The following is a 26,570-nucleotide window of genomic DNA, read 5'->3' as shown; positions in this document are numbered from 1 at the left end:
AGAGTTTTGAGATCGCAGCGGACGTGAAGGACCATAGTGTGATAAGAGCTCACTCAAATACTGAGGTGCCGAACCATTCAGTGCCTTATAGGTAATTAGCAAAATCTTAAAATGTATACGATGTTTAATAGGGAGCCAGTGCAGTGTTGACAGAACCGGGCTAATGGTCATACTTCCTGGTTCTAGTAAGAACTCTAGCTGCTGCATTTTGAACCAGCTGGAGTTTGTTTATTAAACGTGCAGAGCAACCACCAAATAAAGCATTACAATAATCTAGCCTCGAGGTCATGAACGCATGAATTAATGTTTCTGCATTTGACACTGAGAGCATAGGTCGTAATTTAGATATATTTTTAAGATGGAAAAATTTAGTTTTACAAATGCTGGGGTCCCACTTTATATTAGGTGGCCTTAACGACTATGTACTTACATTTAAATGAATCATTTGGGACAATGCACTTATTGTGTACACATATGGTCTTACATTGTACTTATATTGTTAATAATACATTTCTGTAATTACATCTGTAATTAATTTCTGTAATTACATTTATAATTACACTGTTGACCCATCCCTTACACCTTAACCCACCCTTAAATCTACCCATACCACCAAACCTGTCACTAACCTTACCCATATCCCACCTCAATAACAGCAGAAGTGTTCTGCAATACAATATGAACACAATAAGTACATTGTACTTATTTATTTATGTAAGTACATAGTAGTTAAGGCCACCTAATGTAAAGTGTGACCAATGCTAGAAACATGTTTTTCGAAGCAAAGAATGCTATCAAAAAGTACGCCTAGGTTCCTAGCTGATGACGAAGAATTTACAGAGCAGCCATCAAGTATTAGACAGTGATCTAGGTTATTACATGCAAAAGTTTTTGGTCCAATAATTAACACCTCTGTTTTTTTCAGAATTTAGCAGTAAGAAATTGCTACACAGTAAAACCTCCAGTGTTAAATCAACACTCCCAGTGTATATATATAATCCACACTCAGAGTGTTAAAAAAGTAACACTGAAGCAGTGTTAAAGTTAATGAGATCATTTGTTTAGTAATTGACTGATGATTGAACATTAATGAAGAACACCTGCTGTTAACAAACTGAACCATTGAAAGAAATAGAAAGAAGAACAGAAAAAAGAGACGAAATGAGCAGAAATACAAGAACTACAACTGACTTCAGTCACAGCCTTCGATGAAATCACCACAAGATAAAAGAAGACATTAAATCTCTCAAGATCTCAGCAGAGAATGGTTAAACAACTCCATAATCAGCATCACCAGCTTCGCACGTTACTAACCAGATTGACTTTAGATGTTGATGTTTTAGTTTTGTTTGAATTACCATTATCGAGGCCAGTGTTTGCTTTAGTTAGGCCCTCGACTAAAAACATTACAATTCCTTTAGTTGCCATAAGCCCTATTTGGACGGGACTAGTTTTCTAAACTACGTTTGAGCTTCGATTCTTATCACCTGACGTCTGCGATTTTCATGTACCAATTAGGACGGGACTAACATCTCTGTGTTTATTACAGAGGTGGGAGGGTCTGTTTTGTACATCTGGGCGTTTCAGAGGTCACGCGCTCTGTATGCGTGCATTGCGTGTCATTCGGATTGATTACCATTAGTATAACAGTTTTACTACAAATACCATGGTGAAGTATAGCAAAACCAAGTTAATGTGCGGTTGCTTTAGTTTTACTTTAGTTATTTATTTGTAGTAAACCCGTGTTTAATTTTCATAAAGGTGCGTAATTAAAACATTATGTAATTGAGTGCAGAAATGAACGCGAGTAATTTTACCTGACGCAGATATTACAATAGCCAGTCTGAATGGTTTATGTGATCTGATTCTTGATTTTATTATTGTTTTTAATTTATTTACTTATTTTTTCATTGCCGGGAGGCAAATATATCAAACATGAGCATGGTAAGAGCGTCTACGGTAATTCATGTTGGCCAAAACACACAAGGAAACGCGTTGTGAAAAAAAATCTCACCGGCAATCACAGACATCGCATTCGGACGGGATTAGTTTTCTCAGAGGATCACTGAGTTTGCTGAAAAACAGTAGGTAATTTGCTCTGGAATTATTACAGAGGTTGTGTGAGAAAAACACAGACATGGCAGATTCGGACGGGATTAAAATCACCAAGTACGTCTGTGAAACACACATTTCTCTAACGACCCCCTGTAAAACTAGTCCCGTCCGAATAGGGCTACAGCTTTGTGTTTGTTTAGACATGTTAGTTATGGCAAGCAGGTGTTGATGGTTAGACTTCAATAAAGAAGTCATCAGCATTTAGCGATTTTCATAACTGATTTAATTCAGAGCATAGTCACTGATTGGTTAAAACTTTTGATTTTGTAAACATAAAATATAGAGCTTAATCCATCAGTTTTAAGATTAATGTGAAAGACTTTCAAAAGTAAATCGGCACTAAATACTTAAAACTGCATTATCATACAGACATCCAAGAATCAGCGTATGAATCTCAACAATGGTGACAATCAACATATTCAGATAAACAGATCCTCTGTGAACATTACAAAACAGGCCACTAAAAGTCACAACAAAATAGCAAAACAAAAGGAAATAGTAAGAATAGCATAATTGCATAATTTATTCATGTCGCATTGCATGCTGGGAGCCATGGATGAGTTTTGATTGGTGCTCCCAGAATGCACTGCAACATGGAGCTTTATGTTGATTGTCACCATTGTTGAGATTCATATGCTGATTCTTGAAGTCTGTTTGATGAAGAAAATTAAAGTATTTAGTGCAGAATAAGTTTCAAAAGTTTTTCAGATTGATATTAAAATTGAATATAAAATTCTTTTTTTGGTCTTTTGGCTAAGATGTTGTGATTTGGTCGGACGGTGGGGACAGCGATGACTTCTTGTTGGACCTTTAGGCTCATGTGTGGCTAGTCACACGGGTTCTCACTTCTCAAGAGATAAATTGACAAGCGGCTTTTAGGTGACGACTCGTTCCTGCGAGGAATCTTTTGATTTTAAGGTAAGCAGATTTTAAATTGTTGTTGTGTTAATTTATTGTTGTTTTTTTAAGCCGTACTGTGCTAGTGGTAGGGTTGGGTACCCAACAGTACATTTTTTCGGTACTTTACTCTCTGTGTAATAACAAAAACATTTATTTCAGTTAAAAAATAAGTCCAAAACTCTCAATTTCAACATTTTAAACAATAGGGCCCTACAATTTATTTTATTTTATTTTTCTTCCAGAAATTCTTGTTTTATTTTTTCTGATACTCAAATGAAGGCATGAAACATTTATTTATTTTTAATCAAATGAAAATTAAACCCTTTAATTTTTTGGCAAACAAACAAAGGTTTACTGTTAACATTAATACATGGTAGAAAAATTGTGTGAATATTCCTTTAAAAAAGTTTTAATAATAATTGTATTTTATTCTAGAATTAAGTCCTTAATGTGGTTGTAATAATTATTTTTTTATCATTTAATTGTTTTATTTAAATTTGTCAGTAAATGGAATATATAAAGACGTACATTATACTGTACAAAAGTAATACGAGAGTAATATATTTCTGTTACATGTTAAACCGCACTTTTATTTTGACAGGTTGCCGTGAAGTTTCTGTGTATACAGTATGATATGATGCTAGTTTTCTCAAATGCAATGGTAAAATTCTCATGAAGTGACTCTCACAGCCTGTAAGTTCATGTGTTCATGTTGTGAGATTGTGCTTCAGTATTTGTGTAGTAAACAAAACATTCATTCATACATACCGAGACTAACGGAACATGCAGGATTCATATTTAAACCGTCTTTTTGCGTTTTAATATTCACATACACTAGTTCATATCGCGATTCGAATTAAGTGACAGACATTCTTTTATTCATCCAAAAATTGATGAATTCCGTGGCATTCCGCGCTATAGAGTAAGTTCCGTTTTTATGAATGGACAGGCGTTTTATGACAGGCGTCATCCTGTCCGCCTTTTCGCGGAAACCATATGACCCTAGAAATGTAAGCACACTTTTCAGTTTGCCCTGTGTGTTGTGTTTTAAAGAGTTGCAGGGGTGACATCATGTCACTGGGTCTCTCTCTCTGTCTCTCTCTCGTATGCGCCCAAATGCATTATCATGTACCGAAATTTGGTACCGAATGATTTAATGTGAATCGATACTCGGTAGTACCGGCGCAATTCGGTCCGTACCCTTAAAAGTACCGAGTTCGGTACCCAAACCTAGCTAGTGGTGCCTCCATCATGTTGGCTGCTCGTGCCGGCGTGACGAGGCACCACAGTGTGGGTTTTAACTTCAACAGAAAAGAGGATGGAACTTTCTGGTTCATTTCCATATTGGACTTTTCTAGAAAATTCATCCAACAATTGCTTGGTTTCAAGACTATGGAAATGAACTGCTTGTTGACTCTGCCCCAAAACCACGGATTTGATGTAAGTTTTGCATCTGCTTCATTGCTAAACACTTTCTGGTCTCGCTTTGAAACATGTAAAGCCAATTTCTCCATGTTCACAATGGAAAAACTGACTGATAATTCATTGAAAGTGGTGATTGTCAGGATGTTTAATGAAACTGTGAATGGAGAGGATATCGCAGTGTGGTTGGGAAGATATTGCTCTATTCGTGGACAACCAGTCAAGGTTGTAGACGAAGACGGCATCTGGAGCTGTGCGTGGAGAGTGCCCATCAAACAATGGGCAGATCCCAACAGCTACCATGACCTGAGTCAAATACCATCAATGATTGTGTTGGGGGAGAATAGAGGTTACATCCACTACCAAGGGATGCCCAAGCTGTGCCGCAAGTGCAGCAGACTGGGACATCTTGCCGAGGCATGTCAGGAAGTAGTGTGCAGGAAGTGTAAAGAAACTGGGCACACTTTTGAAGAGTGCCAAAATGGCAGAAAGTGCAACCTTTGTGGAGAATCATCCCATCTCTACAGAGATTACCCTAAATCCTTTGCCAACAAGCTAAAAGGCAACAAAATGGCCGCCCTGCCTGCTGCGCAAACAATTGAGAACAAAGGAGAAGGGGTGGAGCAGGAGGTTTTGGCGGGATTTTTGAATCCACAAACAAACGAAGGGATTGGCCGAGAAGCAGCAGGTGGGGTGACCACAGGGGTGGAGTGATGCTTAGCAGGTGAACAGGGGGAGGAAGCCACTCCCCAACAAGATGAGATTGGAAACAAAATGGAGGACAAAGAGGAGGAAACGGCTTCCTCCCTAGAAACAGTTTCAGATATCAGTGTGGAGGATAGTGGTAGTGAAACTGATTGTTCACTCCCAAATGCTCAAGTGCAGAAAAGGACTGTGAGAAAAGGCTGAAGGCATCGCATCGGCTAGATAGTTCCCCACTGGAAGATCTAGACCGTATGTGGCCGGCCGAATCTCCAAATTAAGTTTCTTTTCTGCAAATTAATCTAAGAACATCGTCACCAAAGGAACCACAAGAGTTTTCCTCTGCAGCACCTGAGGAGGCGGGCACTTTCCCTCCAGATCCCAAATTGTTTGGGGGAGAGGAGGAACAAGTGCTACAAGATACAACCTGATTTTAATGATACCTCTGTAGTTTTATTCTTTTAAATGTCTTATTTTATAATTCATACCCTTTTTACCCTACTGCTCATGACTCTCACTATCTCTACCATAAATGTGAGAAGTGTGAGATCCCACTTGCGAGCACAGAGCATTTTATCCTTTTTAAAAACCGTTAAATCAGATGTGTTTTTATTGCAAGAGTGTGCTTTACCCTTTTTACAAAAATTACAGGAAGTGGGAGGACCTGTGGACCCAAGGCCCTTCCATCTGGAGCGGGTCAAATTTTAACAGAAAAGACGGTCTTGCTATTTTAATTAACAACCCCCATATCTTGGTGAAGGGAAGCATGGTGGTAAGAAACGGACGGGCAATTTTAGTTAATCTGACGGTTTTAGGAAAAGATGTTAACATTCTTAATGTGTATGGGTATACTGGGAAAAATGACAGGTATGAACTTTTAGAAGACCTGCAGCCCCACATGCTAGGTAGGGTTCCCCTAGCGGTGGCAGGGGATTTTAATTGCGTTTTATCCAAAAAAGACAGGAAAAGGGTAGGGGGGGATTTTAAAGTTGACAAAACATCGGTTTTATTGCTAAATTTAGTCAAGGATTTTAAGTTAGTTGACTGTTTTAAACAACTGCATCAAAGAGAGGAGGGCTTCACCTGGTTCAGTGGTGATAGCGCTAGAGCCTCTCGAATTGACTGTTTTTACAAGGGACTGCCTGCCAACCGATGCAACATTAAACCCCCTCTTTTTCTCTGATCACATGATGCTATCTTGCACCCTTTCATTTTCCACGGGTGTGACCATAGGAGGAGGGCTGTGGAAGCTGTACTGCTCCCTATTAGAAGATGAAGAAGTGGTTAGAGAGTATAGGGAGCAGTTCAGCCAATGGCAGACCCTCCAAGACTTTTATGATACACGAGCACAGTGGTGGGAGATGGTAAAGGACCGGACGAGAGTTCCTGGTAGTACCAAATAAGGCCATTCATCCTCAGAACCCTTAGGATCCCCTAACAAAACATGCACATTTGGCACAGCATGACGTGATTGCTGTTTTACTTGTTCCAGGGAGCCCATCAGGGTAAAAAAATAAAAATAAATAAATAAAAATAATAAATAAATAACCAAAGCAATAAATGAAACCGAAAACATAGACAAATTAAATTGAAAGTATTGAGTTCATAGAAGAGGCCCACAGAACCTTCAAGATTTGAGGATTGTTTGTGTGGACGAATGGGCCAAAATCACACCTGAGCAATGCATGCGACTATCCATACAGAAGTCTTGAAGCTGTCATTACCAACAAAGGCTTGTGTACCTATTTTCCCCTGTGTCATTCCATTTTATTATTACACATAACTTAATTTAATAACTTATTTGTTTTGTTTTCTTCATATGTTTGGATTACTTATCTGGTGAAAATGTCATGTCAACAGCACCTTTAGAAATATACTTACTGAGAAAAATGGTGACTTGTTCAATACTTATTTTACCCGCTGCATATTAAATCTTAATAAGAATTATCTGTTTCTCTTAGTTATCTAGATGGAGTCTACAGTGTTTGCTACCATCTTCACCACTTCCCCAAGGGATAAAATTAAACCAAACATGACCAACATAACTCAAGCTCCATGTGGACCTACAGAGGTCTCAGCCCATCCTGCTTTCATATTTGTATACTCATTAGTGTTTCTCGTCAGTCTGGTGCTCAACTGCATCACAATGCGGGTTTATTTCTGTTCCAATCAGCGTGTCCAGTCTAGGGATTAGGGATGCAACGATTATAGATTTTGTTGGTACGATTATAGTCTGAGGAATAATCACGGTTTCACGATTATTACGATTATTATGCATTTATTCATTTCACAACATAAAATCACATAAACACTCTTTAGATATTAAAGTGTTATTTATTGCTGCCTTTTGAAACAGAAATAACACAGTAACCAATACTACAGCACAAAATAATAATACTAAAGAAAAAAGTCCATCTCTCCTATTGGAATTTAAAAAGGTGACCTCTGCTCTGTAAATATCCATGTCAGTATTTCCCTTTTGAAAATAACAAATGTATTTGATGTTTTCATTTCATTCTTTCTAAATTTCTTTTGGATCTGTGGTACAGAACTTGGAAAGATGGTGAAAAATAAATTGACTTATGAATAATACTATAACAGGGATGATAAATCACAATATTAATGAAGTATTATTAATATATGACTAATATTAACTTTATCCCACAGAGGACACTGTTACTAATGAGGGGAATAAACTAAACTATTAAGTTAACTATTGTAATCAACTGTCATCAATACTTATTCATTTTAATAATCTTTATTCATCTGATTTTACATAAGGCCTGAGAAAATCATCTCTATTATTTTGGTTTGTGAGATCGAGATCGAGCTGCCCACACAAACATTTAGGAGGACAGAAACGTGTTGTCAACGCTGCCCAGCGACTTTCATTAATAAAATAGCTTAGATACTGGATCGATACATTATATTAATCAGCAAAGAGGGGGCAAAATGACTGTTTAAATAACTAAACTCAAATCTTCATTGTTTGTAGTGACGCAGATGCAGGTAGGCTAAAGCCTCGTTTATACTCGCGCCTGGCTCGCCGCGAGCCTCCGCTGACTGCGCGCGCTTCACACGCGCTCGCGCTCTCTCACCGCACTATTTCATCTCTGAAGCGGCAGAATGTTCGCGCTAACGAACGTCGCGTCAGGTGGTCCTTGCCTTCACGTCGTGCATTAAAATCGTTTATTGCACAGCCAGAACAGGTTGGCTAGCTGTGCTAGGGATGCAGCGATTTACCGGTTTTACGATTAACCGCGCTTTAAAACGTCACGGTTAATTAATCGTAAAGGCTCCGCTATACCGAGTGTTTCTGTTGTATGGAATGGAACTGTTGAAACATGAGCAAAACGAAACAAAGTTACACTAGCGGTGCACCAGCTTAAAATGCCGTGCTTATCAGAGACACGGAGGCTACTAGATTAACTATGACAGAGGAACCAAACAGCGATCCTTTATTTCCACCAGAGAAATGACTGAATTCGATAGTGTGGGACCATTTTAAATTTGGGTACATCAATATTGCCGTAAAATCGCTGTTAAAGAGTGAATACATAAGGGATAATGCACAGCTAGCCAACCTGTTCTGGCTGTGCAATAAACGATTTTAATGCACGACGTGAAGGCAAGGACCACCTGACGCGACGTTCGTTAGCGCGAACATTCTGCCGCTTCAGAGATGAAATAGTGCGGTGAGAGAGCGAGCGCGTGTGTGAAGCGCGCGCAGTCAGCGGAGGCTCGCGAAGCGGAGCCAGGCGCGAGTATAAACGAGGCTTTAGCCTACCTGCATCTGCGTCACTACAAACAATGAAGATTTGAGTTTAGTTATTTAAACAGTCATTTTGCCCCCTCTTTGCTGATTAATATAATGTATCGATCCAGTATCTAAGCTATTTTATTAATGAAAGTCGCTGGGCAGCGTTGACAACACGTTTCTGTCCTCCTAAATGTTTGTGTGGGCAGCTCGATCTCGATCTCACAAACCAAAATAATAGAGATGATTTTCTCAGGCCTTATGTAAAATCAGATGAATAAAGATTATTAAAATGAATAAGTATTGATGACAGTTGATTACAATAGTTAACTTAATAGTTTAGTTTATTCCCCTCATTAGTAACAGTGTCCTCTGTGGGATAAAGTTAATATTAGTCATATATTAATAATACTTCATTAATATTGTGATTTATCATCCCTGTTATAGTATTATTCATAAGTCAATTTATTTTTCACCATCTTTCCAAGTTCTGTACCACAGATCCAAAAGAAATTTAGAAAGAATGAAATGAAAACATCAAATACATTTGTTATTTTCAAAAGGGAAATACTGACATGGATATTTACAGAGCAGAGGTCACCTTTTTAAATTCCAATAGGAGAGATGGACTTTTTTTTTTCTTTAGTATTATTATTTTGTGCTGTAGTATTGGTTACTGTGTTATTTCTGTTTCAAAAGGCAGCAATAAATAACACTTTAATATCTAAAGAGTGTTTATGTGATTTTATGTTGTGAAATGAATAAATGCATAATAATCGTAATAATCGTGAAACCGTGATTATTCCTCAGACTATAATCGTACCAACAAAATCTATAATCGTTGCATCCCTACACGGGATACACCTGTGTATCCTCGCTCATAGCTCCTCTGGAAGTATTCTCACTCCTCGTTTCTCACCTCCTCACGGTTCAATTAGAAAACTGAGATGTCCTTCAAGATGGCTGATTTCTATTGGTTTCCAGGTCACCAGACCTTCTCCGAGATAAATATAAACGGAGGTCGGAGCCAGCTCCAATTGGGTTGGGCCTTGTTAACATGCCCTACACCAAACCCAACCCTAAACCTACCCTCCCACTTGGAGCTGTCCCAACCTACTTGCGGCATAAGTCCCTCCCACTTGGAGGTCTCCGGGCTGTAGCGATATATACTTGCCTTCTCCTGCTCCACGTCCTCCTCCAAAGCCCCCACCCTCCTTCCATCCATCACATCTTCTATTACGGCACAAGGTTGCACCTTCTGAGAGGAGGCGTAAAGTCACAATTATGTTCGGTTTTGTGTTTGTTTTCTTTCTCTATTTTAGTCTTGCCTGCCTGATTTAGTCATTTGTCACCATAGTCACTGATTTACTTTTGTTATTCTGTCCAGCTGTGTGTCATTAGTTACCCTCATTTGCCTTTTTGCCTTTGTATTTAAGTAACTGTGTTTTCACTTCACTTTGGTCTGGTCACGTTAGTGTAGACGCCATGTTACAGTTGTGTTTAGTTTGCCTGCCTTCTTTGGATTAATCTTGTGGATTTAAAGACTTTTGAACCTGATCTTCTTCTTTATTGTGTGCTTTTTGCAACAGTGTGTGACATAATATGTCAAACTATTTGTAATTTATATGCTTAAAAAGTTTTGACAATGTAAACAAATCAACAATTTTTATTCAGTAGCTTCATTAATAGCTTATAATAGTTTTACACATTAAAAAATAAATAGTGAAGAGTATGAATGGTGTACTAAAAATATGGTGTATAATTAAGACTGTACTCATTAGTTTCTATAAAGTTTTGTGTGGTGCGACTGAAATATTTGTTGTTCTTCAGTTCCCCTGTGTCCCTCCCTAATCTTGCATTTGCTTTTTTGTTCTCCTTTTCATCACTATAGTATTATGCAGGCCTTTTTTGCCTCTTTATGCCTTTTAGGATCTTGACAGTGAAACCAAACTAGACCGGACTGTTAGGATCCAGACCCTAAGCCCTGCACACCAGAGATGGGAGAAACGAACATATTCAAAGCTTTAAGGTGAGACACTGCAGGTGAATAGGGTAATTTTTTTTTACTAATAGTTATCGCCTTACTTACCTAGTTGATTGATTACATTGATAATTGCAAACATTTTTTGTATTACAAGTTTTCTAAAATGTTAGGTTTAAATATGCAAATGAGCAGAGGTGTAAAATATTTGAGTAATTTTACTTGATTACTTTACTTAAGTATTACTTTGGGGGATTTTTACTTTATTCAAGTACAATATAAACTGACTACTTGTACTTTTACTTGATTACATTTCTGAAGAAAAAAACGGTACTTTTTACTCCTTACAATTTTATTTCAACTTAAAAAGTACATTACATTTTTATGTTATCTTATACACATTGAATATGGGAAACGGAAGCTCAAACGTGCGTGCTTGACATGAGAACCAATGATCATTGTTTTCACGCATCAAGCACACACACAGTTCTACTTCAGTTATGACTTTCATCAGGTAAATGTCTGGGTCCAAAAGTTCACCATCAAATCTGAGGAAGCATGTTGAGGTAGCAACGTTGTGTTTTCCCCCCAAAAAGATTATTCATTATTCTTTGTTTTGATAGAGCCATTAGCTGTGTAATACATTGGCTGAATGCACAAGATTGAGTGCAAATAAAATCATTTATACATTTTTTTTTTTTTTTTTTTTAATATAATTAATATTTTTGTGGGAATTCTTTTTTTTTTATTAAATGTTACAAATCTCCAAAAAAGTGTTTAAATGAACATTTTACAGTTACTTAATTGTAATTCATGTTTAGTGACGTTCTTACCAGGTAGTAGAACAGCAATATTTCCTGAGAAAAAGCCCCCACAAAAAAATTCCCCAAATAAACAATTAAAAGATTAATTATCTTTTTAGACAGTGATGTAGACAACACACAAAGGGAACACGACGGTCAAGTTTAAAATATTAGCATTTGTAATTTTCATTGTTTCACTTAAGACGACACTGTTTCATTAACAGGGGTTGTATAAGTTACTGTCATATTCACTTTGTGTAGTTTTTGGACGTCCCATACTTGTTATATGAAAAAGATGATTTAGTTTACGTGATTTAGATCTTAGTTTGTGTTTTCATCTAATAAATGAAACACACACACACACACATATATATATATATATATATATATGTGTGTGTATATATATATATATATATATATATATATATATTTAACTGCAAGATTTTACTGTACCACCAATAACCTACTCCTAAATATAATGCAGAAACTTTTCTGTAAAGCTGCTTTGCAACGATTTGTATCGTGAAAAGCGCTATACAAATAAATTTGAATTGAAAAACCTGTATTTTTCTCCCTTTAACAAAACTTCTGTATGTCTGTCAGAAAAAAAGAAAAAAAGAGTACTTGTACTTTTTACTTTTACTCAAGTATTAAAAAAGTAGAACTGTAAATTGTACTCAAGTATGTTTTGGCCAGATACTTGTACTTTTAAATGAGTAAAATCTTCGCTGAGTATCTTTACTTTCACTTGAGTAAAATTTATGAGTACTTTTTACACCTCTGCAAATGAGGCATTATTTAATGAAATATGCATTCATTTGCATACATTTCTAGTACAAAAATCTAAACACTGGATGAAGTCAGTTTCAAAATTCTTGTTTAATTTTTTTGACATATTACAGTCAAATGTTTTTACAGAGGGAATTTTGGGCATCTCATTTTGTCACTCCATAATTCAGAAAATACATAACAGACAGAAAACACTATATTTTGACAATTTTGGGGGGATTAAAATATTGTATGTAATCAAGCAAATTATATATGAACAAATCCCTCTGTAAAAACCTTCAGGATATAGACAGGAATAAAAATGTAAAGTTTGGTGTGTGTGTAAGTGCTACTGAAGTGGAGATTTATGGCTCAGTGTAGGAGAAAAAACTCATTTTGAGAAAACGGCCTTTAAAAATATGTATTGTAATTGAAATCTATTGACACAAATAGATAAAGTACTATAAAAGAAACACTTCAGTGTATTTTGGATGTTTTCGTTCTACTAGTCTGAAAAAAACACTTTATGAAAAACCAAAAAGCTCAAAATCTCAAAATTGACAGGTGCATGAAAAAACTGTGTTTTTGCCTGCAGTGTCTCCCCTTAAAACAAATTAACCAATTGCTTCCCAAATGACTCACTGTTTCAAAGTGCTCAAAACCACACGCTGGTGACACCTGCTGGTCAAAACAAAGTAAATGCAACAAAATCTCAGGCCAAAACATGCATTAAGGGTGAATCCCATTTCTCTGTCTTACCCCTTCCCCCTTCCCCTTAGTTTTGCGCGTTCACGTGAGAGTAAGGGCTATCCCAGTTCTCGTTTTGATCGAGGGGTAGGGCTAAGGGGAAGGGGTAGATACCCCTTAAAACCAAGCATTTTCGCGAGCTTACTTGAAACCAAGGGTTACCCAGAACACACTGCGCAACCGGCAACAATCAAGTATTTTCGGCTTAAATAATTTATTTAAAAATTACGACAGTCTTGTTTTGTGCTCTAGACAGTCCTGTACATATATATTTGCAACCATGTTCTTAATTGAAACGTTTAAAAAAAATTGCTAGTTTGCTACGCTAATGTTACATTGCTGATTTGCACAAAGGTCCCGCAGACTAGCCTTGAAAGGACTCCATGCATGTCTACAGTTTTAACAAGTTTGTAAAACGATCCAAAGTTCGTGATCAACACTTGTCGGCTCTGATGACGTAGCAGCCAGCTAACGACGGTGTATGATGACGTAATCGTAACCAAGTGGTGTCTCATTTCATAGGGGTATGTTTTCACCCCTAGCGCTTACCACTCGGTTTTGAGGGACAAGGGCTAGGGGTAAGACGAAGGGGAAGGGGTAAGACAGAGAAATGGGATTCACCCTAAATCAGCCTTTACAACCCAATGCAAATGTTTTACTGTTATTGAAAATATATTAAATGCAACTAACAAATCATCAAATAAATTAAATATAAAGTGTCTATATAATGCGTTCTTTAGATGTTTAAAGTGTTAATTTGCAGGGTCTTCTGCAGGGGATCTAAGATCAGATAAAAACCATAGTTCACATTGTTCAATTGTTCACTGCTGGGGAGTGATCTCAGAAATCCATGGGTTACAGAAATCTCCCACAACAGCCAACTAGAAGGAAGTCTCATTTGCTGCTTGTTTGATGTACGCTTTAGGAGCTGTTTACACCTGGTCACTTCATGCTTTTTTTCTGATCAGATAGCTATCCTGAAAAGACCAGGTGTAAATGCCCTCCGAAACGCATTCGAGACGGATATAAGACCGATCGCTCAAACCACTTCAGGAGATGGTCTGGGCGGCATTCCAGACGAAATTGGACAATTGCATCTGGTTGTTGAAACCACATATGCTAATTTTACTCCTCCCAAAATATTGAAATAATAAATGTGTGAGAGCGTTTTATAGGCTATAGCCTATGGTATGGTATAATCAGATATGACAGCGCTAATGCAACAAGCGTCACCGCGGATGAGTAGCTGAGGATCTCTCCAGCAAGCCGACGCGCAAACTCCCGCGAATGAAACTGAAAGTAATTCGCAGACGCTCAACACACAATCATCTTCATTAAAAGTAGTGAAACTAACCTATTGTTCCAGTGCTGATGCCGCGCTCTCTCCTGTTGCGTCTCTGATATTGAAATTAGCTGATAATGAATCAAATGCAGCGCATATCTATTGCTTTGATTTTTGACGTGAACTCCGTTAAATTTGCATAGCGCGGGAATTGAAGAACGGATTTATATCAGTTTTGCGAAGACACATTTATGTGGCCAAGTGTAAATGGAAACGTTTTAACAAATCAGACACATATCCGATCAGAGAAAAGGCATGAAGCGACCAGGTGTAAACAGTAAGTACGACCCGCGGGACCCAACGCAACAGGGTGCGGCGCGGAACAACTCTTGATGGGCGAAAAGGGTGTGGGCGGAACAGACTCGTGTGTGCGGGATGCGGGATAATAAAATGATTCGCGGACCTCCCGCAAAATAGAAATTATCTAAACATAAACATATAAATTGTTATGTATCTGTTGCACAAAAGCAAAAAGAACAACTAATATTAACATTAAAATGATTAACATGCACAAGCTAGGCAGAGTTTCTATTTATAACACGTGTTTAAAGGGTTGCACAATGTATCCAATCACAGACTCAGCTGTTGATTTCTGGAACGCAATGGCCAATCAGAGGTGATGAAGTTAGAATCCACTCACAGCAGTGCTGAAATTTGCGTGCTTGCCTCATGAATCCTCTCATTTTAACACATGAAGTGTAGACATTGTGAAAGATTCATTGTGCATATGTTCATTGTGTTATAACAGAGCTTTATGAGATCGCAATGAACTGAGATGTCAGCTTTTAGTGATAATAAGCGCTGGTCGTTTTCTGTCATGCCAAACCATGCACGCAGCAGCCCGTGCCGTGCTTGCTTTTCTGTTAAAATTAACAGCGGTTTGTGAATGTTGATGCTTAGCTTAAATAACAAATAATTTATTGGGAGTGTTTATGCTGGGATGATGTGGAGCTGAGGAGATGTTACAGAACCATTTCATGCAGAGTAAAACTTCCAGTGTTAAATCAACACTCCCAGTGTGGTGCTGGTCATATAATTCGAATATCATCAAAATGTTGATTTATTTCACTAATTCCATTCAAAAAGTGAAACTTGTATATTATATTCATTCATTACACACAGACTGATATATTTTAAATGTTTATTTCTTTTAATTTTGATGATTATAACTGACAACTAAGGAAAATCCCAAATTTGTGAAGAGGTTCAATATTGAAGACACCTGGTGCCACACTCTAATCAGCTAATTAACTCAAAACACCTGCAAAGGCCTTTAAATGGTCTCTCAGTCTAGATCTGTAGGCTACACAATCATGGGGAAGATTGCTGACTTGACAGTTGTCCAAAAGACGACCATTGACACGTTGCACAAGGAGGGCAAGACACAAAAGGTCATTGCAAAAGAGGGGAAGGGAAGGAAAAGATGTGGTAGAAAAAAGTGTACAAGCAATAGGGATAACCACACCCTGGAGAGGATTGTGAAACAAAAGCCATTCAAAAATGTGGGGGAGATTCACAAAGAGTGGACTACAGCTGGAGTCAGTGCTTCAAGAACCACTACGCACAGACGTATGCAAGACATGGGTTTCAGCTGTTCCATTCCTTGTGTCAAGCCACTCTTGAACAACAGACAGCGTCAGAAGCGTCTCACCTGGGCTAAAGACAAAAAGGACTGGACTGCTGCTGAGTGGTCCAAAGTTATGTTCTCTGATGAAAGTAAATTTTGCATTTCCTTTGGAAATCAGGGTCCCAGAGTCTGGAGTAATAGAGGAGAGGCACACAATCCACGTTGCTTGAGGTCCAGTGTAAAGTTTCCACAGTCAGTGATGGTTTGGGGTGCCATGTCATCTGCTGGTGTTAGTCCACTGTTTTCTGAGGTCCAAGGTCAACGCAGCCGTATACCAGGAAGTTTTAGAGCACTTCATGCTTCCTGCTGCTGACCAACTTTATGGAGATGCAGATTTCATTTTCCAACAGGACTTGGCACCTGCACACAGTGCCAAAGCAACCAGTATCTAGTTTAAGGACCATGGTATCCCTGTTCTTAATTGGCCAGCAAACTCGCCTGACCTTAACCCCATAAAAAATCTATGGGGTATTGTGAAGAGGAAGATGCGATATGCCAGACCCAACAATGCAGAAGAGCTGAAGGCCACTATCAGAGCAACCTGGGCTCTCATAACACCTGAGCAGTGCCACAAAATGATCGACTCCATGCCATGCCACATTGCTGCAGTAATTCAGGCAAAAGGAGCCCCAACTAAGTATTGAGTGCTGTACATGCTCATACTTTTCATGTTCATACTTTTCAGTTGGCCAAGATTTCTAAAAATCCTTTCTTTGTATTGGTCTTAAGTAATATTCTAATTTTCTGAGATACTGAATTTGGGATTTTCCTTAGTTGTCAGTTATAATCATCAAAATTAAAAGAAATAAACATTTGAAATATATCAGTCTGTGTGTAATGAATGAATATAATATACAAGCTTCACTTTTTGAATGGAATTAGCGAAATAAATCAACTTTTTGATGATATTCTAATTATATGACCAGCAACTGTATATAATCCATACTCAGAGTGTTAAAATAGTAACACTGAAGCAGTGTTAAAGTTAATGAGATAATTAGTTTAGTAATTGACTGATGATTGAACATTAATGAAGAACACCTGCTGTTAACAAACTGAACCATTGAAAGAAAGAGAAAGAACAGAAAAAAGAGACGAGACGAGCAGAAATACAAGAACTACAACTGACTTCAGCCACAGCCTTAGATAAGATCAACACGAGATAAAAGACATTAAATCTCTCAAGATCACAGCAGAGAATGATTAAACAACCCCACAAACAGTATTACCAGCTTCACACGTTACTAACCAGATTGACTTTAGATGTTGATGTAGATCTAATAGACTTTAAAAAATAAATCAGCACTAAAAACTTAAAACTGCATTATCATACAGACATCAAGACTCAGCGTAAGAATCTCAACAATGGTGACAATCAACATATTCAGATAAAAAGATCATCTGTGAACATTACAAAACACGCACAACAAAGTCACAAAAAAATAGCAAAACAAAAGGAAATAGTAAGAATAAAAGAAAATACTAAAACAGCTACATAATTTATTCATGTCGCATTGCATGCTGAGTGATGATTGAACATTAATGAAGGACACCTGCTGTTAACAAACTGAACCATTGAAAGAAAAAGAATAACAGAAAAAAGAGACGAGATGAGCAGAAATACAAGAACTACAACTGCCGATGACACACAAATTTATATGTCATTTCAAAAGAACGACAAGAATGCTTCAACTCCACATCTGAATTGCTTAAGGGACGTAACAAGCTGGATGGCCTCAAATATTCTGAAACTGAACGATAATAAACCAGAGATTATTTTCTTTGGACAAACTGAAAATTTGGCCACTGTAAATGTAAATTTGGGTCCCTTGGCTGTGTACAACAAAGTAGTTGTGAAAAATTTAGGTGTCTGGTTTGACAGAGAACTCAAATTTGATAAGCAAATTAACAATGTTGTTAAATCATGCTTTTTTAATCTGAGACTTCTTGCTAAATTTAAAACTTTTCTCTCTGCGAATGATCTTGAGAAACTCATCCATGCCTTCATCTTTTCATGACTCAATTACTGTAATACTATATATACAGGAGTTAACCAGACAGCTTTGGCGCGTTTGCAGTTCAAAATGCGGCAGCTAGGCTGCTGACAGGTACACGCAAGCACGAGCATATTACACCGATTTTGTTTTCCCTCAAATGGTTGCCGGTTCGTTTCCGAATAGAATACAAACTCTTAGTGTTTGTTTTTAAATCCTTAAATGGCTTATCTCCAACATATCTTGATAAAACGTCACACTTCTGCTAGATCCCTGAGATCTTCTGATCAGCAACTTTTAGTAATGCCCAGATCTAGATTAAAACTTAAGGGTGATCGCGCTTTTGCAGTCGCCGCACCGAAACTGTGGAATTTGTTACCTGTGAGTATTAGATAAGCTCCGACTATCTCTAGTTTTAAATCATTGTTAAAAACCTATTTACTAATTCAGGCTTTTAATCTCTCTGGCTGCTGAGTTTTATGTTCTTTGCGTCTTTGTTGTGTGGTGCAATGTTATTGTCTGTGTATATTTATGAAAATGTTTTTCTTTATCTTTGTACAGCACATTGGGCAACAATGGTTGTATTAATCTGTGCTATAGAAATAAAATGAAATGAAATGAAATGAAATGACTTCAGTCACAGCCTTCGATGAAATCAACACAAGATAAAAGACATTAAATCTCTCAAGATCTCAGCAGAGGATGATTAAACAACTCCACAAACAGCATTACCAGCTTCACACGTTACTAACCAGATTGACTTTAGATGTTGATGTTTTAGTTTCGTTTGATTTACCATTATCGAGGTCAATGTTTGCTTTAGTTGGGCTCTTGTCCCTTGACTTAAAACATTACAATTACTTTGGTTGCCATAACTGTGTGTTTGTTTAGACATGTTAGTTATGGCAAGCGGTGTTTATGGTTAGACTTCAGTAAAGAAACAACCAGCTTTTTGTGACTTTCCCAATTGATTTAATTCAGTGCATAGTCATTGATTGGTAAAATTTTTTGCTTTTGTTCACATGAAATATAAAGCTTGATCCATCAATTTTAATATTAATCTGAAAAATTAATCTTATTCTGCACTGAAAGTTTTGCTTTGCTTCATCAAACAGACTTCAAGAATCAGCATATGAATCTCAACAATGGTGACAATCAACATAAAGCTCCATGTTACAGTTCATTCTGGGAGCACCAATCAAAACTCATCCATGGCTCCCAGCATGCAATGCGACGTGAATAAATTATGCAGCTGTCTTAGTATTTTATTTTATTCTTACTATTTCCTTTTGTTTTGCTATTTTGTTGTGACTTTTAGTAGCGTGTTTTGTATTGTTCACAGATGATCTTTTTATCTGAATTTGTTGATTGTCACCATTGTTGAGATTCTTACGCTGAGTCTTGATATCTGTATGATAATGCCGTTTTAAGTTTTTAGTGCTGATTTACTTTTTAAAGTCTTTTAGATCTACATCAACATCTAAAGTCAAGTCACCTTTATTTATATAGCGCTTTTAACAATACAGATTGTGTCAAAGTACTTCACAGTATGAAATTGGAGGATAGAGTGTCAGTAATGTATAATGATAAGATTAAACACTCAATTTTCAGTTAAAGGCATTTCATTATTGAATTCAGACATGTCATTGTCTAGCTCAGTTTAGTTTAAATAGTATCTATGCAATCAAATCAGCAATAATCGCTAGAAATTAAGTGTCCCCAACTGAGCAAGCCAGAGGCGACAGCGGCAAGGAACCAAAACTCCCTCTGTGACAGAATGGATAAAAAAACCATGGGAGAAACCAGGCTCAGTCGGGGGGCCAGTTCTCCTCTGGCCAGACGAAACCCGCAGTTCAAAAGTTTATATTTCTTATTTAATTTTGTTGCAATTTCTAACAATAGTAGTATTATGTAGTTAGGTATTTTATTATATTTTTAGTTTTATTGTATTTTAATCGAGGTCTTCACTGTGGATATGTCTCTGGGGCTCATCTGGGTGTCCTGGTCTCCGCTGACGATCAGGGCTGTAGACATCATCTCTTGGTGCTGATCCACCATCTGATCGGATACGGACTGAGAAACAGAATAGGAAAGAAACAGACAAATATTAGCGTAGATGCCATTCTACTTACGATGTAACGAGTACATCGTGTGTTATGGGGAGTGTTCCCGGTTCCGGTTGATCTAATTAATGCAGCCTAACAATCCTTTAACGGATTTGAATAATAGAAGCATATTAGTGTGTTATGTGTAAGCCAGGCTAAAGAGATGGGTCTTTAATCTAGATTTAAACTGACAGAGTGTGTCTGCCTCCCGAACAGTGTTAGGTAGATTGTTCCAGAGTTTGGGTGCTAAATAGGAATAGGATCTGCCACCTGCAGTCGATTTTGATATTCTAGGTATTATCAAACGGCCAGAGTTTTGAGAACGCAGTGGACATGGAGGACAATAATGCGATAAGAGCTCGCTCAAGTACTGAGGAGCTAAACCATTCAGGGCTTTATAAGTAATTAACAAGATTTTAAAATCTATCCGATGTTTTGATAGGGAGCCAGTGCAGTGTTCACAGAACCGTGCTAATATGGTCATATTTCCTGGTTCTAGTAAGGACTCTAGCTGCTGCATTTTGGACCAACTGTAATTTGTTGATCAAGCGTGCAGAACAACCACCCAATAAAGCATTACAATAATCTAACCTTGAGGTCATAAACGCATGAATTAACATTTCTGCATTTGACGTTGAGAGCATAGGTCGCAATTTAGATATGCTTTTGAGATGAAAAAATGCAGTTTTACAGATGCTAGAAACATGGCTTTCAAATGAAAGATTGCTATCAAACAGCACACTTAGGTTCCTGACTGATGAAGAAGAATTGACAGAGCAGCCATCAAGTGTTAGATAATGTTCTAGGTTATTACATGTGGGGTTTTAGGTCTGATAATTAACACCTCTGTTTTTCAGAATTTAGCAGTAAAAATTACTCGTCATCCAGTTTTTTTATATCGACTATGCATTCCGTTAGTTTCTCAATGTGGAGTGTTTCACCGGGCCGCGAAGAAATATAGAGCTGAGTATCATCAGCATAACAGTGAAAGCTAACACCATGTCTCCTGATAATATCTCCCAAGGGTAACATGTAAACCGTGAAAAGTAACGGCCCTAGTACTGAGCCTTGAGGTACTCCATACTGCACTTGTGATCGATATGATACCTCTTCATTCACTGCTACGAACTGATGGCGGTCAGATAAGTACGATTTGAACCATGCTAAGGCGCTTCCACTAATGCCAACAAAGTTTTGTAGTCTATTCAAAAGAATGTTGTGGTCGATAGTGTCGAACGCAGCGCTAAGATCCAGTAGAACTAATAAAGAGATACAACCACGATCAGATGATAGAAGCAGGTCATTTGTAACTCTAATGAGAGCAGTCTCAGTACTATGATACAATCTAAATCCTGACTGGAATTCCTCACAGATATCATTTTCTCTAAGAAGGAATATAATTGTGAGGATACTACCTTTCTAGTATCTTTGACAGAAAAGGAGATTTGAGATCGGTCTGTAATTAACTAGATCTTTGGGGTCAAGTTGTGGTTTTTTAATGAGAGGCTTAATAACAGCCAATTTGAAGGTTTTGGGTTCATATCCTAATGACAATGATGAATTAATAATAGCCAAAAGAGGATCTGTGACTTCTGGAAGCAGCTCTTTTAGTAGTTTAGATGGAATCGGGTCTAACATACATGTTGTTGGTTTAGATGATTTAACAAGTTTATACAATTCTTCCTCTCCTACAGTAGAGAATTAATGGAATTGTTCCTCAGGGGATCTATAGTGTGCTATCTGATGCGATACTGTAGCTGACGGCTGCAAGGATACAATTTTATCTCTGATAGTATCGATCTTGGAAGTGAAGTAGTTCATAAAGTCATTACTGCTATGCTCTTGGGAAATGCCAACACCTGTTGATGCTTTATTTTTCGTTAATTTAGTCACTGTATTGAATAAATACCGAGGGTTATGTTTGTTTTCTTCTAGAAGAGACGAAAAGTAATCAGATCTAGCAGTTTTAATGCTTTTCTGTAGGATAGGGTACTTTCCCGCCAAGCTAAACGAAATACCTCTAATTTAGTTTTCCTCCAGCTGCGCTCCATTTTCCGGGCTGCTCTCTTTAGGGTGCGAGTGTGCTCATTATACCACGGAGTTGGACTCTTATCCTTAATCTTCCTTAAGCGTAAAGGAGCAACCGTATCTAAAGTGCTAGAAAAGAGAGAGTCCATAGTTCCTGTTACATCATCAAGTTGTTCTGAGCTATTGGACATGCTGAGGAACTGAGATAAGTCAGGAAGATTATTTATAAAGCAGTTTTTTTGTGGTAGAGGTAATGGTTCTAACATATTTGTAACAAGGAGTTGGCTTTAAAGCTTTAGCTATATGGAATATATACAGGAGACTAGATAATGAGACTAGATAATGATCTGAGATATCATCGCTCTGCTGCCAAATTTCAATGCCACTGACATCAATTCCACGTGACAGTATTAAATCTAGAGTATGACTTCGACAATGAGTAGGTCCTGACACATGTTGTTTAACACCAATAGAGTTTAGAATGTCTATAAATGCTGATCCCAACTAATCTTTTTCATTATCAACATGGATATTAAAATCACCAACGATTAGTACTTTATCTGCAGTCAGCACTAACTCCGATAGAAGATCAGAAAATTCTTTAATAAAGTCTGTGTGGTGCCCTGGTGGCCTGTATACAGTAGCCAGTACAAACATCACAGGGGATTTATCATTAACACTTGTTTCTTTGGATAACGTTATATGAAGCACCATTACTTCGAACGAATTATACTTGAAACCCGACCTCTGAGAGATACTGAAAATATTGCTATAAATTGTAGTAACACCTTCCCCTTTACCTTTTGGACGCGGTTAATGTTTGTAACAGTAATCTTGTGGTGTAGACTCATTTAAAGTAATGTAATCATCTTGTTTTAGCCAGGTTTCTGTCAGACAAAGTACATCTAGTTTATGGTCAGTGAACATATCATTTACAAAAAGTGCTTTTGAAGAAAGGGATCTGATATTCAATAAGCCAAGCTTTATCATGCGTTTATCTGTATTATATAGTTTTTTTATTTGTTGAACATCAATTAAATTGTTACTATTACTTTGGTTTGGATGTTTTCTTTTTTTATATAGTTCGGGGAACAGACACAGTCTCTATAGTGTGATATGTAGGTGAAAAAGTTTCTATGTGCTGAGTTAACGGACTTCTGTGACGTGAGGCGGCTAGCAGACGGTCGGTTTAGCCAGTCTGTCTGCTTCCTGACCTGGGCTCCAGTTAGTCAAGTACGAACTCAAAGACTATGTGCCATATTTCTAGAGAGAAGAGCGGCACCAACCCAGGAGGGATGAACACCATCTCTTTCAACAGGTCAGGTCTGCCCCAAAAATTCTTCCAATTGTCTATAAAGCCTATGTTATTCTGCGGGCACCACTTAGACATCCAGCCATTAAGTGACCACAATCTGCTATGAATCTCATCGCCACGGTAAGCAGGGAGTGGACCAGAGCATATTACAGTGTCTGACATCGTACTTGCAAGTTCACACACCTCTTTAACATTATTTTTAGTGATCTCAGACTGGCGAAGTCGAACATCATTAGCGCCGATGTGAATAACAATCTTACTGAATTTACGTTTAGCATTAGTCAGCACTTTTAAATTTGCCAAGATGTCAGGCGCTCTGGCTCCCGGTAAACAATGGACTATGGTGGCTGGTGTCTCTATTTTCACGTTCTGTACAATAGAATCGCCAATAACTAGAGCACTTTCATCAGGTTTCTCAGTGGGTGCATCACCGAGTGGGGAGAACCTGTTTAATGTTTTAATCGGAACGGAAGAGTGGTGTTTTGACCCGTGACTAGGCCGCCTCATAGTCACCCAGTTGCCCTGCTGCACGGGCTCAACCGAAACCGAACAATGTACAGGACTCCCTGAGCTAGTCGCATCCAAAGCAGTATCTACAGCCCTCACATTCTTACTATCCTCAACTAAAGTTTGGATGCGTGTCTCTAGTTCTAAAACCTTCTCTGTCGGCCTAACTATTTCCCTGCATCACATGTGAATCCCTCGCTGCTGACAGAGACAGATAAACTGTACATGTGGCAAACAGTGCAAACAACAATAGCAGGAGAAGAAGCCATTACTCACCGTGATTGATGAATGATACCAACTTAACTTACCACTTACCACTGTTGTTTGATGAGCTCGTGAAAAACGGAGCGAGAGAAAAAAAATAAAAAATAAAAAATAATAGGCGCGAATAGAAACGCAAATGGAACCGCGAGTGACAAGCTAAAGGGCTAACAAGCTGCACTCGTGTTTTTAAAAGCGGACGATCAAATTAGTTAGATTAGTTTGAAAGATAACACCAGAAATATAGTGGGAATTAAGTTATATATTATCACTTTAGACAAAAGGGAGTGAAAGTAAGGTAGAGATTCAATAAAAAGCAAAGGTACACGGAGCTACAATCACAAACCTCTCAGCAGCACAACAGACTGAAGCAATCGGATTAGTAAAGTCAATCTGGTTAGTAACGTGTGAAGCTGGTAATGCTGTTTATGGAGTTGTTTAATCATTCTCTGCTGAGATAAATTTCTTCGATGTACTGCAAAATAATCTATATGATTACTTTTATGCAGACTTTTGTGGGTGGGAGCGGGACAAAACATGAACGTCGTGGGACCAGATAATATATATTTCTGCGGGAGCGGGCGGGTGCGGGACTGAAAAATCTGTCCTGCGCAGGTCTACTTTGAACCACTGGTTTGAAAATAAACAATCACTACTGAATGCACAATTTAGAACAGCACACAGCCTAGATCAGTGGTTCTGAACTCCGGTCCTTGGGATCCACTGTCTCTCTTATCTGACACATTCTTTGTTCATGGAGCTCTCTCCCTAACGAGCTGATGATCTGAATCAGGTTAAATAAGGGAGACATGCAATATATGCAGAGTAGCGAGTCCTTAGGACTGGAATTGAGAACCGGTGGCCTAAAGAACAATCCCTGAAACCGGATACTCACACACAGCTAGACTGCATCCCAAAACTGAAAAATGCTGCCTTCGGAGGACTCATTCCAAGGTAGGAAGGCATTAAGGCACGTCCGAATTCAATGTTAGCTTCAGTTCCTGTCTCCTGAGATGCCTTCATCTGGCCGATTTTTGAAGGCAGCATAGATGTACCCTTCGCTGCCTTTGATATCCCATAATCCTGTGCGTTCCATTCTGTGACAGGTAAAATAAAAAATAAAGATGGCGTCTGAGAGTTGCGATTGGTGGTCAGTTTGTGTGTAAATGTATGTTTTTGATAAACATTTACCACTTTTGATGTCATTTCTACCGAGAAATTACTATTGCAGTAATTAAATATTCACTTAGTTATCACCAAAGCTCTCTATATTTTGCTGTAGACCATTAAACCGTTACGCTGCCTCCAGAAGTCTGTCCAAAATCAGTTTCGTGAGGTGCCTTTGTGCGCAAACGCTGCCTGCAAGTCATTGCCTGATAGGGCAGTGAGGCAACAAGTCAGCTGCCTAAGTTTTCGGATGCAGTCCAGGACAAGTCCAGGGGTGTCCAAACCTGTTCCTGGAGGACCACTGTCGTGCAAGTGTTTAGGTCCAACCCTGATTAAACGCACATGAAACAGCTGATCATTGTCTTCAGACTCACTAAAAAACTGCAAGTGTGTTGGAGCTGGTTGGAGCTAAAATTAGCAGGATGTTGGCCTTTCAAAAACAGGTTTGTACACCCCTGGACAAGACAATACACATGAATGTCAGGATCCTGACACCAAACCAAGAACAAGACCAACCAAAGTGACACATGACACAAAAACATGACCTCAGAATCTTTTAAATATCCATTACACTGCGGCCACACAACTGTGTTCAAGCACCTTATAAAAGTGATTTTTGCATAATAGGTCCCGTTTAAGCCAAGTTAAGTTTTTTTTTTTTTCTTTATAACTCTTTTCTGTCAGAGGAAAATGCTTAACATGAAACTTTACACATTGCTTTCAAATTCTGGGCACCTCTGCTTGAAAACTTTCAGAAAGGCAAATAATATCCTCGCTTTAAGACGAATATAATATTTTAGTCATATCAACATTAGTTAGTGTTCATTTTCAAAGTGTAATTGGTCATTTAAATGAATGTTTTTAAAAGGAAAAAGTACCGGTACCGGTGATACTGGCCCTGTATTTACTTGGTATGGGATCCATACCAAAATTTGCTGTATCGTCCACCCCTATCCAATGGAATCCAATGAATGGCAGTGAAGTCATAGGTAGGTCATGTGATAACATGAGGAATGTAGTGCATCCAGT

At 38.0% G+C, this 26,570-nt stretch overlaps 1 protein-coding gene across 1 annotated transcript in view; it reads left to right on the top strand.

The window, feature by feature from the left end:
• Nucleotides 1-2,896: 2,896 nt before the first annotated feature.
• LOC131520451 (P2Y purinoceptor 14-like) overlaps nucleotides 2,897-26,570 on the top strand; it is a 31,217-nt gene continuing 7,543 nt past the window's right edge. The window contains exons 1-2 of the mRNA XM_058744692.1: nucleotides 2,897-3,033; nucleotides 10,826-10,925. The gene's annotated coding sequence lies outside the window, so the exon portion shown is untranslated. The remainder of the gene's footprint in view (nucleotides 3,034-10,825; nucleotides 10,926-26,570) is intronic.

The sequence above is a fragment of the Onychostoma macrolepis genome, chromosome 15, assembly GCF_012432095.1.
Source record: "Onychostoma macrolepis isolate SWU-2019 chromosome 15, ASM1243209v1, whole genome shotgun sequence".
Taxonomy (NCBI): Eukaryota; Metazoa; Chordata; class Actinopteri; order Cypriniformes; family Cyprinidae; genus Onychostoma; species Onychostoma macrolepis.
Note: the sequence above shows the minus strand (reverse complement) of the source record. Positions and strands in the feature narration are given on the sequence as shown.